This window comes from Petaurus breviceps, unplaced genomic scaffold (assembly GCF_028583685.1).
Source record: "Petaurus breviceps papuanus isolate PSGF00001 unplaced genomic scaffold, PetGlider_PUasm1.0 90925, whole genome shotgun sequence".
Lineage (NCBI taxonomy): Eukaryota > Metazoa > Chordata > Mammalia > Diprotodontia > Petauridae > Petaurus > Petaurus breviceps.
The window spans coordinates 1,426,692-1,442,176 of NW_027187380.1; the positions used below are offsets into that span (position 1 = coordinate 1,426,692).

The 15,485-nt window shown below is 42.1% G+C and overlaps 2 protein-coding genes across 3 annotated transcripts in view; one reads left to right on the forward strand and one right to left on the reverse strand.

Annotated features, from left to right (window-relative positions):
• Nucleotides 1–15,485, reverse strand: part of TIMP2 (TIMP metallopeptidase inhibitor 2) — a 321,405-nt gene that overhangs the window by 244,127 nt on the left and 61,793 nt on the right. The window lies entirely within an intron of this gene.
• The window catches only part of C1QTNF1 (C1q and TNF related 1), an 85,086-nt gene continuing 69,962 nt past the window's right edge, over nucleotides 362–15,485 (forward strand). Inside the window, exon 1 of one of the 2 annotated variants that reach the window (XM_069076062.1) lies at nucleotides 362–605. The gene's annotated coding sequence lies outside the window, so the exon portion shown is untranslated. The other variant, XM_069076056.1, reaches the window with a different exon arrangement.

A 15,485-nucleotide genomic window follows, 5' to 3' on the forward strand; every position in this document is an offset into this window, starting at 1 on the left:
CTGCTCTAACACTCCATTTGGGGAGAAAGGAGAGTTGCCGGGAATTGTAGTTCTTTGCACATAAAGGGCAAGAAATTGAGAGAAAGGTGTATGCAGTCTGTGGAATTGGTGAAGGATGCTGGAGCTGAAAGAAAATTATGAAATTATTGAGGCCTACCCACTATTTTACTTGTAGTTGAGGTTGGGGGATGGGATGTTGATTAGGACAGTCGCGTTCAACTGGATATCCCCCTTCCCCCCAGGCCAACTGATGGGAGTAACAGTGAAGTTATTCTACGTTACCTGGAGGCTTTCCTCTCAAAAGTGGTAGCATTAGAGGGCACTTAGCCATTGGCTGGCTGGTCTAGGAACAGCCCATGACTTGTGTCTTTCACCGCCAATAGAGATAGAGTGTGTCCTTTCAACAGAGGAGAAAGTCAGCGAGAGATTAGGGTCCCATCCTTTGAGAGGGAACATAGTTCCTCACCTCTTCCTCTGGAGGGGGAGGAGATTTCTCTTTCTTTTTCTTCCTCTGCGTTCCCATCCTCCCCCCTCAGCCTACCTTGGCCATAGTGTCTTGTCTTCATGCCCTCTCCCAGTAGAGAACGCACTCAACAAAGGACCAGGTAAGTTGAGAGTTGGGGATTCAGCTTTGAGGTAACAAGAGCCAGCCCTGGACATGGGGAATTGAATTGTGGAGAGGAATTGCTGAGTGACCTGCCAAGCCGAGGGATGGTGACCAGGGAGAACATCGTGAGCCTCTGAGGAGAAGGAGGACCCCTGAAGTTCCACAAGTGTGAGTTGCTTTGGCCACTATGTATGACTCCCTACTCTGCTTGTGCTTATTTTTCTTATTGACACTGCCGGGGGCTCAGCAGATGGCAAAGTGGACTTGGAATCAGGAAATGTCAAACCACTCCAGTATCTTGGCCAAGAAAACCCCAAATAGGGTCTCCAAGAGTTGGACAGGACTGAACAACAACATGTGAGGGCACACACTGGGTATATAGAGAAATGTTTGATTACTTTTGTTCTTAACAATTTTATTTCAGTAAATGCTTGTGTTTTGAGCAATTTTATTTACTATCTGGCTATTAAAGCTTGAAATCTATAATTTTAAAAGGCTACCTTGAATGTGGAGGTGATTACTTTCCCTAGAGGGTCCATCTTAAAGTACAAATTGGGAGATGGCCCCAGAATGGGTGTAACATACAACAAATGAGAAAAATTACTCCAGGAGTGACTAGTCAAAGGCCAGTAGACTTCCCACTTCAAATGCAAAACTGTTATGATGCTGAAAAGATATTAGTCGTGGGAAATTGCTTCCATTCTGCTGTCATCTCTTCCATTGTGTTGCTTCAGTACACATCCATAAACAGTAATTTCATTGTTTGGAGATCACAATCTAACTTACTGTTTTAGAGAGTTGCCTGAAGCTCAAGGAAGGTGAAGTCACTTGACTATGGTCACACAGTCAATGTCAGAGGTAAGATTTGAACACGGTCTTCTTGATTCCAGGTCTTACCCTTTATCAACTACCCCATGCTTCTTTTCCATAAAGTGGTATAAGACAATTGGCTCCAAAAAGATCATTGTGTGTTGCTATGTGACCAGAGTCAGATCACTCTCATTCACTTTGTCTCCATGTCCCCATAGAAATCACATATTTCCAGTCTCTCCTAGATGTGTCACAACTCAGTCTTCAACTCCACAACTTTTTGAATTGCACCTTGTGGGGTGGGGGAGCTTCCTGCTGGCTGGGTAGCTTTTCTGTGAAGGCCAGTAAGAGGAGATAGCAGAGAGAAATTCCCTCTTCTTCTCTAAACAGTAAAGAATGATTTCCAATTAAGAGATGGAATCTTCCTTACCTACTGGCTTCTTCCTGGAATAGTTACAGATACAGCTTTTTAAAGAGGACAAGAGGCATGGTCATTATACTTCATTAGGGATTTAGGGTCTTTATTCTTTAATATCTAATTTAAACGTCTTATCTGCCTTTTTTTTTTTTGCTTTTTCTTTGGAAGGCAATTGGAGTTAAGTGATTTGCACATGGTTACATACTTGCACATAGTCACATGGCTAGTTTTTGCGTTAAGTGTCTCAGGTCAGATTTGAACTTAGGTCCTCCTGACTCCAGGGCCAGTGCTCTATTCACTGCACCACCTAGCCTCCCCTTATCTGCCTTTTAATTTCTGTGATTAGTTCCCTTCACACTCCTCCCTCCCCCAACTCATAGGATAGGATGAGATGAAAAAGAGTGAGGGAGGAAAGGGAGAGAGAGAGAAAGAGAGAGAGAGAGAGAGAAAGAGAGAGAGAGAGAGAGAGAGAGAGAGAGAGAGAGAGAGAGAGAGAGAGAGAGAGAGAGAGAGAGAGAGAGAGAGAGAGAGAGAAGAAAATTCAGAATACAGTTTTGAAGGACATTTACCCTTAGAAGTCATGAGGGTCCAGCAAAGAAACCTAAAACAGGTAAGAGAAGAACCAGGTAAGAAATGTTCCACAGAAGTCAAGGGAGGGAAGAGTATCCAGAAAAAAGTGGGGATGATGGTGGTGGTAAGTACAAGATGAATGGATTGAAAAAAGGCCATGGGGGCAGTTGAGTGGCTCAGTAGATATAGCACTGGCCCTGGAATCAGTTGCACCTTCATTCAAATGTAGCCTCAGATACTCGCCAGCTTTGTGACCCTGGGCAAATCACTTAACCCCGATTGCCTCCCAAAAAAGAAAGACCAAAAGAGAGAAGGAAAAGAAAAGAAAAGAAAGAAAGTCCTTAGGACTTAACAGGTAATAGATTTGTAGAATTGTAGATTAAAGTTGAAAGAGACCTCAGAGATCAACATTTATCCTTAATAAAAGGATTTGTTCTGTGAAGTTTGGATTCAGTCAAAGGGTCGAACTTGAGGACCTAAAAGGCCACATGTGGCCTCAAGACCACCCACTCTTGGTTCTAGTCTAACCCCCTGATTTTGCTGATGAGAAAACAGACTCATAGAGGTTACGTGGTTTGACCAACAGCAATTGCTTGGAACATAGGGATTGTGTAGATAATTTTCTTCTTTTCCAAAAGAAATGATTTCTCCAGCATCAGAAAATCCTAGGTGTGATCCCAGAGCTGTTAAACTAGGGAACTCCTGAAGGTGGCCCTTAGCTGGAATTTGAACTTAGGCTTCATGACTGCAAATTCATTGCTGTTTACCATATTGCCTCTAAATCACTGATAACCTTCCAGAACAGTTTCAGTAGAGTGTCTGCTGGAGTCAGAAGCCAGATTTTAAGGAAGTAAGTGATTGGTGAGGCAGAGGAAGGAGAGAATGTATGACATTTTAGAGGCATTGGGACCAACATTATAAAATCCCTTTCTGGGCATTTTAGTACCAACCCCCAACTCCACAGATACATTCTTTATTTTCTCCACAGAAAAGTGAGTTTTGTCTTCTGTGAAATTGTCCCTAGATAATATCTCAGAGAAGAGCTGTAATGACATTTTTAAATCCTGAGAAAGTTTTTTGTAAATATGTGGAGGTGTGCACTTTCAAGTTAGTCTGGTTAATTTGAACAAAATTATAGGACATAGGGCTTTGGAGGCAACTAAAGACCCCAATGAAGATGGGGATATGCGATGGTGTCTTAATAATAGGTCACAGGAAATTCAAGATGTTTGTCTAACAGCCTTGGGGGATACACTCTCATTTGAGATGCCTACTTTCCCTGTTGGGATATCAACTAAGCATTTAGATCCTATGACTCTTTTCTCATGGACATCCAGACCAGAACACAGCAGAGTCAAACCTACATTTCAACATTTGGCAGAGAAGATGGAGAGAATCTGTGCTTATCAGTTTCTTCTTACAAGGAATATGTGATTGTGACTTGTGGCAGAAGCATATGGCAGAGGCAAACATATGCTTATATGTGTGTGACCTGAGAAGATATTTCGTGGATGGTATCCCTGAACCCCAGTCTTCTGTATAACAGTTGAGGATTTTGAATTCCCTAGGCAGCTTGATCCCAGAATCCAGTCTTGTAGCTAGAAAAGGCAAATTTCCTAAGAAGTGGCCAGTTAATAGATGAAAGGAGCCAGTGGACTGAGAGATTTCCTACAAAAGTGCATGGCTAAATTAGACATGTACCTGCCTATTTGGCCCACCTGAGAGAAAGGATTATTAATAACCAATGATTTGGGGGAGATCCAGAGTTCTCCCCTTTTCTCTAAAGTCCTCATTTCAAGTTTCAGCCTGTGGAAAAACAGGACAGATTAAAGCAGATAGAATAATTAACATTCTCCTTAATGGAAGTGTAGCTACCCGACCCAGGAATTTAATCTTTTTTTTTTTTTAAGCAATTGGGGTTAAGTAATTTGCTCAAGATTACATGGCCAGTTATTTCTGGGTGTGGGGTGTGGTGCTAAGTATCTGAGCCCAGATTCGATCCCAGGTCATCTCGAATCTGGGGCTGGTGATCTTACTCACTGTGCCACCTGGCCGCCCCTAAGCAATTGGGGTTAAGTAACTTGCTCAAGGTTACACGGCCAGGTGTTTCTGGAGGGGTGCTAAGTGTCTGAGCCTGGATTCGATCCCAGGTCATCCTGAATCTGGAGCCGGTGATCTTACTCACTGTGCCACCTGGCCGCCCCTAAGCAATTGGGGTTAAGTAACTTGCTCAAGGTTACATGGCCAGGTGTTTCTGGGTGGGTGCTAAGTATCTGAGCCTGGATTCGATCCCAGGTCATCCTGACTCTGGGGCCGGTGCTCTTACTCATTGTGCTACCTGGCCGCCCCAAGGAATTTAATCTGAGGTGAAACTCCTTGCCTACTGTTCTTGCTCAGGATTGGGTGTGGGATATAGATCCTATATCTAGATTTCCCCAAGGATGGAGGTGATTTGGAAGTAAATGACATGAACAAAGATATGTTTCCCCCAGCCCTTATTATAATAGGTCTACCTCTCATTGTAATATTCATTCTCTCATTAATTGCTAACCAATCAGAGTTGATTGCCACCCTCTAGAATGCCTATTCTTTCAAGGGCATAAAAACTGTGAGCCCACTGCCATGGTTCATTGTTGGCATTTGAGAGTGTCATGAACCTGTTATATTGGTAATATGCTAGCATTATTATTAATTTTTTTTTTGCTTTTTGGAGGGCAGTTGGGGTTAAGTGACTTGCCCAAGGTCACGTGGCTAGTTTTTGTGTTAAGTGTTTGAGGTCGGATTTGAACTCAGGTCCTCCTGACTCCAGGGCCAGTGCTCTATTCACTGTGCCAGCTAGCTGCCCCAAGCATTATCAATAAAATGATTAATTACCCAGAAATTATGTCTCTTGAACTTCTTAAATATCACACACCTTCAGGAGTTTCCTAATTCAAGACCTCTGGGATCAGACCTTCTAGGGAGAGAAAGGAATTTTCTAATACTGAAAAACAAATTTTCTATTTTTTTTTTGAGAAAGAAAAAGATTATGTGCATAATTCCTATGCTCCAGTCATTTTTACTGGTTGTTCCCCATTCATGAAATGCTTTCCTTCTTGATCTCCATCTCCTGGCTTTCCTGGCTTTTTTCAAGTCCCGGCTAAAATTCCACTTTTTTTTTTTGCTTTTTGGAGGGCAATTGGGGTTAAATGACTTGCCCAAGGTCACACGGCTAGTTTTTGTGTTACATGTCTGAGGCCAGATTTGAACTCAGGTCCTCCTGACTCCAGAGCCGGTGTTCTCTTTACTGCACCACCTTAGCCGCCCCTAAAATTCCACTTCTAGAAAATTCTGCCTTCTAGAGGAAGCTATTCCTAAACCCTCTTGATTCTAGTGCCTTCCTCTGTTTATTATTTCCAATTTATTCTGTAGATAACTATTCCCCCCTCCCCCCATGACTCACCATTTCCTTTATTTGTATGAAACAGTAAATTATTATACCCTGGCTGAGAAAAAAAAAAAAGCAGTGGTTTATGGTTTAAACAAATCCTTCTGTCCTGAAGCATCTATTTTGAGGGCTTCGGATTAGTAGCCTTAGACCTAGTATCTCTGAGTTTGGCAGCCTTAAGGTGTGTGGACTAACTGACTTCAGCTGACTTGGCATCAGTAGCCTTCATAGCCTCAAAATCATTGGGTACATGACCTTAGAATCAAACTCAGCAGCTTTGGGATCAGACTTGGCAACCTTGGCTTTAGACTTAGCAGCCTTGGGATCAGATTTGGTGGCCTTGGAGCCAGATTTGGTGGTCTTGGGGTTGACTTGGTAATCTTGAGGGTTAGTGGGCTTGGCAACCTTGGGATCAGTGAACTTGGCAACCTTGGGGTTAGTGGGTTTGGCAGCCTTGGGGGTCTGTGGTTCTGGAAACCTTAGAGTTGGGTTTTGTGATCCTGGAGCCTGGGCATTTGATGCTGACTCTTGGGTCTGTATGCTTGGTGGCCATCTTGGGACTTAGTCCACCAGGCGTTGGCCTTGGGGATCTTGGATTTGAGGAGTTTAGTCTTGGAGGCCTTGGTACTCAGGACCTTGACAGTCCTTGACAGCTTTGGCATTGTTGGCCTGCATCTTCTTCAGCCCCTTTGTGTTGTATTTCTTGTAAAGGTACATGTTTCTTAGAAACTTGGAGTTAGATCCTTTCAAAGACTCATATCTCTGTGACTTAGGTTTTTGGGTGCCATTTGTGTGCCATTTTCATGATTGGTTGTGGGTGGTATGGTTCTTAGATTGAGCCGTCTTTACACTGCTGCCTATGCTAATAGGCACTCCACAGAGCAGAAGAAGCTGAGAGTGAGAGAGAGAAAAGCTATGTGACTTATTTGTACGTAGCTATTTTCATGTTGTTTCCCCCATTAGATTGTGAGCTCCTTGAGAACAGGTATTGTCTTTCATCTTCTTTGTATCCCCAATGCTTAGCACAATGCTTGGCACAGAGTGGTTACTTACAAAGTATTGACTGACTGACTGACTGATTGACTTCAACATCATACTTGGATACCAAAGTCGGTGAGTTTTTGGATCAAAGGGTCCAATGGGAAGGTTATTTGCTTGTTCATCTTACCCCAGTGTATCTTTACTTTTTTTGGGGGGGAGGGATGTAGGTGGTACAGGGTGATTACAGGGTGGTACTATGAGTTTTGCAGGGCGTGTGAGAAAGATTTCATAGGATTTGTCAGGGTTAATAGAATGCTTCTTGATAAAGGACCTTTTTTCTAAGAAGTATGCAATTGAGGAAAATTTCTTCTGAAGCACTGTTGTTTAACTCTGTAACTCAGTAGTCCTCAGACTCAGAAATACCTGTCGAGTAAGCCCAAATCTAGAAATATCCATTTCTAGGAATCCATTCATCACTGATTCCTGTTCAGAGAAGGAAGCAGAAAGTCAGAAGAACATACCAGCAGGTGATGTCTAGGAACTTCTGCTAAGACTGCACATGAACACAAATCTCCCATAATGATATATATGCTTTTGACACACCACCATTTTCTACTAGATATGAGAGAAGACTCACAACCACCAACCCCCACTCCCTTGGTGTACTCCATCTGGAAGTACAATGGAAATAAAATGCTTGAGAAGTGTCCAAAAGAAATTGATGAAGACTTGTCTCCTCAGATCTTATAGGCCACAGAGGGGAGGTCCCTCTGACAAGAATCTGTCCTCCTGAAACAGTTTCATTTACTAGGCCCAACCAGAGGAGCTTACCATATCCTCCTGTTAAGTGAATGGACCTCAGTAACAACCAAGCTTCATATGGGAGGTACTTCAGTCCAACAAAGATCCACACCCTATAATTTCAGGTAGATAAAGGGACTGACAAATCAGTCAGAGGTTCCCTTATCATCCTTCCTGAAGCATATGTACGAGAACTGGGGGCCCTATTACTGAATTCTGGAGAAACCTAGATGCAGGCTATATAATGAATGTACTAGGTGAGAAAACTAGAGGATGACCCTTTTCAGGTTAGTGCCCAAGATCAAATCTATTCCCATATTAGTCTAGAGTCATGGGTTACATACATTTATTTGTGAAATTAGGCGATACTATGGAAGCTTTATGGCAGGAAAATATGTAAAGTATTATATATGCCATATTTGTCATTGTTCAGTCATGCCTGACTCTTAGTAACTCCATTTGGGGTTTTCTTGGCAAAGATACTGGAGTGGTTTGCCATTTCCTTTTCCAGCTCATTTTACAGATAAGGAAACTGAGGCAAACAGGGTTAAGTGACTTGCCTAGGGTCACAGAGCTAGAAAGTTTCTGAGGCTGGATTTGAACTCAGGTCCTTCGGACTCCAATTCCAGAGCTCTATCCACAGCACCACCTAGCCACCTGAATTCCCTTTCCGTACCATATATGTACCTACTAAAGGTAAAGAATGGGGTGGTAATGTGAACCATGGGTGAAAATTGTATTATTTAGCATTTTTTATTCCATGGAGTTCCAACTGGGTCCTAAGTACACACAATAAAGAAATGGAACCTGCAATAGATCATCAGGTTGAGTTTGATGGTCAAGCATCTATCTTTTCAGCCATACCTTCAGTGAATTATATTTTCATATAAAACAATAATCATAAGTTTCATATAAAACAATAATTATTGCTCCAAAATACCTTATTTATGGCTTTTAAGGATGGAATCTGCTACTATTGAGTTTAATTTTGTTTATGAAATAAAATAAATATATAATATGGAAAGACACTGTCTTAACATTTCCATGTTGTTCATCCTTTGTTCTTGAAGAGGATCAGTGATGTCATGGGGGTGAGGCAGAGCTGTACCAAATCATTGTCCTCACTCTCTCCTCCAGAGGCATCAGAGTCCAGTGGTAAGACAAGAGTAAAAACAACTGGTGATAGCCCAGCTAACATTTCCAAGTGTCCCAGTTAATAGACGGTAAGGCTTGACATTAAGAAGACTTGAGTTCAAATCCATCCTCTGACAATTATTAGCTGTGTGATCATGAGTAAGTCACTTAACCATTCTTTGTCTCAGTTTACTTAGCTATAAAATGAGGATAATAATAGTACCCACCCTGCAAGGTTGTTGTGAGGTTCAAATGAGATATGGTATGTAAAGCACTTTTTGAACTTTAAAGTACTATTTAAATGATAGCTATTATTATCATTATTATTTCTTAGAGTTGTTATGCTGATACAAAACTGTCACCCCAACAAAAAAGGCTGGAAAAGACCAGAAACCATGTCAACCACCATACATTTTAATCTGTTTGCCAAACAGAGAAGCATGGGCAAGGACAACATTGGTTTAAAGTACAACTTCATTCTTCATTTTTAAAACATTACAGAGAAAGATAACAAAGCGCTATCTTCTTAAAGAGTAGTGAAAAGCAGCTGAGGAAAAACGTGGCATGAGGTTCAGCTAAGCCATATGATCTTTAAAGCATTTGTAGATAAAACCAGGAGAACAAACAGATACAAAAACAGAATATAAAACACCATAGAATTTTTATAGACATCTATTTTAATTGGTAGCAGCAGCGGAACTATTCTATCCCAGTAGTGAATGGACTATGGATTATGTGAGTATAATACATGGAGGACCTGAGTCTGAATTGTGGGAGTGTCAGAATAATGAGAATCACTATGTGATAACAAAAATAACTTTTGTTAAAGGTGATAAAGATAAAAAATTAGATGGGGATGTTTCCAGCAGCAGAGGAAAAACCTTACAAAAACCCCTTCAAAACAGCCTCCTCTACAGGACTCTTCTAGCATTGCTGGCTCAATCCAAATAGCCTAATCAAAAAGCCTAATTAGGGAAATCCAGAAACATATGAGTCTTGAGACAGTTATTGTGGATAAAGGGGTTCCACTGACCAGTGGGATTCAAACTGGCTTGAACTAGCTGGCTTGAACAGGGGGATGCATATAGTCTGTTGACTAAGTTCAGATAATGGTTACCACTATAAGCAGAAACTGAGAGCACCTTTGTTCATTCTCTTTCTTCCTCCTGCAAATTTCCTGTCACCTAGCATCTAACCCTTGAACAACAAGCTCTAGGTTTTCAGTTCCCTGGCATAGGGCTGTATGGTTGGTTGGTTGGTTGGTTGGCTGTCATCCTTCATTCCAGAAGAGGACCAAAATGACATCACTGTGCTAGCTAGAGTCAAGTTTCAGTGTGTCCACTTATGGCTGATCAGACTAACACAAGCTTGGAATGTTCTACCACAGGTTGGGCACAAATAGTCCATGTGAACATTTGGGGTGGGTACTGTAGATTCGCACATCCTGCATTTCTTTTGAGCTGTTTCAATTCTGCTTTGCTCATAAAGCACATCACCTTCTCTGATGTGGGCATGCCATGCTGAGTGGTTCTGTGCCAGTATTTCCCATGTCACACAATCAATTCCAAAGTTCTTAAGAGAGACCTTGAGAGTGTCCTTATATTGCTTCTTCTGACTACCATGTGAATTCCTGTCCTGTGTGAGTTCTCCATAAAAGAGTCTTTGGCAAGCATACATTCTACATTCAAACAACGTGACTAGTCCATTGGAGTTGCCTTCTCTGAAGCACAGTTTGAATGCTTTTCAGTTTAGTTCAAGAAAGGAATGTGTGTCTCGTATCTTGTCCTGCCAGGTAATCTTCTTAATCTTCCTAAGAGAATTCAAATGGAAGCAATTCAATTTCCTGGCATGGTGCTAGTAGATTGTCCAGGCTTCACAGGCATACAACAATGCGGTTAGCACAATGGCTCTGTAGACCTTCAGTTTCTTAGTCAGTCTAATACCCCTTCTCTCCTATACTTTGCTTTGGAACCTCCCAAACACTGAACTAGCTCTGGTAATGTGTGTCCATCTCATTATCAATGTGTATATCCCTGGAAAGTATACTATGAAGGTAAGTGAACTTATCCACAGCATTTAAAATTTCTCCATTTGCTGTAACTAATGGTTCCACATATGGATCGTGTAGTGGTGGCTGATGGAGCACCTGTGTTTTCTTGGTGTTAATTGTTAGGTAAAAATTAGCATAAGCCGCAGAAAATTGATCCATACTCTATTGCATCTCAGCTTCAGAGACTGTGTTGAATGCAGAGTTATCTGCAAACAGAAAATCACGCACCATCACTCCCTTGGTCTTGACTTGTAGCCTTTTCAAGTTAAAGAATTTACTATCAGTGTGAAAGCACTGTGTTGAAAGCATTTGACAACATGACTGAAAAAATCATGCTAAAAAGCATGGGAGCAAGCACACAGCCTTGTTTCACTCCATTGTGACTGGGAAAGCATGAGAACATTATCCATTATCCAGAAACCAGGCAAGAATGCTTTCATGAAATTGATGTACAATGCTGATGAATTTCTCTGGGCTACCAACTTTTGACATAATTTTCCATAACCCCTCAAAGGCCTTGGTCAAATTTACAAACTTTGTGTACAGACCTCTGTTCTGCTCCTGGCATTTCTCCCAGAGTTGTCTGGCAGCAAATACCATATTGACAGTTCCTTGGTCCTTTCTGAAGCCACACTGGCTCTCAGGTAGATGACCATCTTTCAGGTGAAGGATCAGTCTATTAAGGAGGACTCTGACAAGCATCTTGCCTGCAATGACTAAGAGAGAGACCCCCCTGTGCTTGTCATAGGACAATCCACGTCCTTTACCTTTATAGAGATGCACAATGGTGGCACCCTTGAACTCCTGGGGGATACCCTTCTCTTATCAGATAACCCGGAAAATTTCAGTCAGCTTTTGTATAAGCAATGGACCCCCCCCCACACACACACACACCTTGTAAATCTCAGATGGAATAGAATCAGCAGTAGGTGCTTTGCCACGCAAAAGGAGCCTAATGACATTCAAAACCTCTTCTTCAATTGGAACTTCAGCAGGGGAGGGATTGATTCAACCTGAGGTAAATTGTCATTGGTCTCAACAATGATTGATGATGGTCTTTTGAGAACACTATGGAAGTGTTCAGCCCATCTCTCTAGGATCATATTCTTTTCACTAATCAATGTAGCTCCATCAGCACTGAGTACTTGAGATGCACTATTGGTTTTTGGCCCATAAATAGCCTTCAGGCCATCATAAAAACACTTTAGGTTGTTACTATCAGCATAAAACTGAATTTCATCTGCCTTCTTGCTGAGTCAAGAATCCTGCATCTCTCTAAGTTTTGCTTGTACTTTACTTTTCATGAAGTTAAATGCTGCCTTCTTAGAGATGGATGAACTATCCTGTTGGTAAACCTTGTGAAATTATTGTTTTTCATTTTGCAGCTTCTGAATTTCCCCATCATTTTCTTTTTTTGTTTGTTTGGGGTTTTTTTTTTTTGCCTTTTGGAGGGCAGTTGGGGTTAAGTAACTTGCCCAAGGTTACATGGCTAGTTTTTTTGTGTGGGTGTTAAGTGTCTGAGGCTGGAACTGAACTCGGGTCCTCCCGACTCCAGAGCCAGCACTTTATTCACTGCATCACCTAGCCACCCTTCCCCTTGATTTTCATCAAATCAGTCTTGGTGTTTGTGAATGTTTTGACCCAGGAGCAAATGCAGTGCTATACACCAGATTTCTGAAAGCTTCCTGTTCCTTTTCTTCTCCCCTGTTGCCAGCTGTGTGTTGGCTCAACTTTCCCTCCAAGTTATCAACAAACTGTTCCCTTTCAGAGAAGAACTCTAATCTGTTGACATTAATTCTTCTTGTAGCCTTGAGGATGCCACTTTTGTTGAATACAAATATTTTGCTTGGAGAGGATAAGTCTATGATTGGTCCTGCATTCTGTGCCACACATTGCCTTCATCACTCTCACATCCTGTCTGTCTCTTCTTACAATCACATACTTTATTAAATGCCAATATTTGCTGCGAGGATACATCCATGAAGTTTTATTGCATTTAGGTAAATGGAAGATAGTGTTAGTGATAAGACAGCTGTGAGATGCACAAGTCTTCAACAGTAAGTGATAATTGCTGTTAGTTTCCTACTCCATTCCTCCCTAGGACTCCCTGCCAAGTCTGATCGTCTGAGCCTACTCTAGCATTAAAATCACCTAGAATTATAAGCTTGTCCTCTTTTGGCACATTGATGATAAGAGTCTCTAGGTCTTCATAGAATTTTTCTTTGACCTCTTCCAGGTTTGTCACGGTAGGAGCATAGGTACTGATGATGGTGGCATGACGTTTTCCTGCAAGTGGCAATTGCATTGTCACAAGCCTGCTGTTCACTCCTTTTAGTAGGTAGACAAGCTTGTTGACTAGATTAGTTTTGATTGCAAAATTACTAGTTTTACGGCATTCCTCTTCATTGTGGCCACTCCAGAAAAACATGTATCCAGCTCCAACTTCAGCAGACTTTGTTTGCTAGCCTCTTTTTCACTTGGGGCTGCTATTTGGATCCAATACCTGCTAAGTTCTTGCAACAAGAGCTGTTCGTCTTTCAGGCAGGTCTACTAAATTTTGTGTTGTCTATAAGGGTGCACACATTCCATTTTCCTAGGGTGAGTGGAATCATCTTTGCAGACATTTTTGTACATTTTGTGTGTGTTTCAACTATAGAATGAGGTTCCCCACCTGCTGTGGTAATCAGGCCATGGTTGGGTAAGCAGACAATTTTTAGAGTACCCTTTCTAGCCTCTTCCTCACTCTAAGAGGTGAGCAGTGAGATCCTTAAAAGGCTGCTCAAACACCCAGGGTGGTGCTGATCCTACTGCTGCTGACCTGGGCCTTCTGTGTGCAGGATTGTGACTACAATTCCCAATGTATCAGCACCTGCTGTTTCATCACTTGCCTGCCACTACAGGACTTTGAGATAGGTAAAATGGTAAAATGGTATGGGTATTATCTTTTAATTTGTGCATAAATTGGATTTAAGTGAGGCAGAGTTTCATAAAGTTTATTGGCTTCACTCTCTTCTCCAGAGTCATCACAGTCCAGTGGCAGGACAGAGTCAAGATGACTGGTGTGACTCAAGATACAGTGGATGACCTTGGCATCTTTGATGTCTAACCAAGTTCTAAGTGCTCCACAGTGCCTGCTTTAGCTTCTTTCATGGCCATTGGAACAAATTGTTCTCACCTGCCCATTCCACCAGGGGAAGTCTTTACATGCTTGGGGGAGACACTCCCATAACTCACCAACAGGTTTGAGACCCCTCAGTTACCCTCAACCTGGTTTAGCCTGTCTGCTAAAAGGTTTACCAGGTGTGGCCACTGGCGGGTACTACAGCTTCTTGGAGCCACAGGTGAGATTTGGGTGGAACAGGTGGAAACTACAGGTGGAAAGCAGCTCTGAAAAGGGCTGCTAAGCCATCACACCAGAGGTACTAGTCTTCTGGAACACACCCTACACCCCAGGCTGTGGGGTACATATTTATGTATACAAAGACTTTCTGACAAGTTGAAAAATTTTCCATCCATACTCCAGGTGTTATAAATCCAGTTAAGCTCATACTTTTTGTACTGATGCATATGGATTTCAGGCCAATCAATCATAACATGTTCTGTGTCAACATATAGGACAGAGAAGTTAGTGCACCAGAATCAAATCTCACTGAACAATAGGGTTGACATATTGTTCCTCAAGTAACGCTGTTGTTAGTAGCAGCAGGTAGCTGAGAGGATGACAGAGCAAATGAAGAGTGCCCTCACTGGCAAATTTTTTGCCCATATTTACAATATTTCAATTTGTATGCATTGCTGTCCAGTTGCTTCTTCCTCCTTTTTTTTTTTTTAAAGCAATTGGGGTTAAGTAACTTGCTCAAGGTTACACGGCCAGGTGTTTCTGGGTGGGGGCTAAGTGTCTGAGCCCGGATTTGATCCCCAGGTTATCCCGACACTGGGGCCAGTGCTCTTACTTGCTGTGCTACCTGGCCGCCCCTGCTTCTTCCTTCTTAAGGCATGATTGTCATCTATCCACTCTTCCAGAAGCATCCTAAGAAAATAGTGTATAAGTATCATTATGATAACTCTGTAAGAGGGAAGTGAATGGGGAAACCTTTTTTTACCAGATAAATACTACAGTGGTGATCTCTTCACCCTGCTCCATCAAGTCTTCGGTCTCTGGGATTTTCTTAAGCATGTGTGTACAAACCTAATGTGCTGGGCAAAAGCTATGGGTCTCTGGGGGCACACCACTTCTTCTAGGGAGAATGGTGTAGGGCCATTTGGTCTCCCTTGCCTCTTCCAAGAAGCGGAAATACTGATTATTGGAATGGAAATAGAGGGTATCAATCTACTCTCCTATGGTCCCCATTTACTGTTCTCATAACTTACCAGACCAAAATGCCTTTCCTTCCTTCCTTCCTTCCTTCCTTCCTTCCTTCCTTCCTTCCTTCCTTCCTTCCTTCCTTCATGTCCCAGGGTCCTAAAAAAAAAAGATTCTTGTGATTGTTCAGCCACTGTCAGTAACTACTAAAAGACTATGGAAAGGGGTAGCTAGGTGGTATAGTGAATAGAGCACCAGCCCTGGAGTCAGGAGAACCCGAGTTCAAATCTGGCCTCAGACACTTAACACTTATTAGCCGTGTGACCTTGGGCAAGTCACTTAACCCCAATTGCCCTGCCCTCCCCCCTCCAAAAAAGCAAAAAT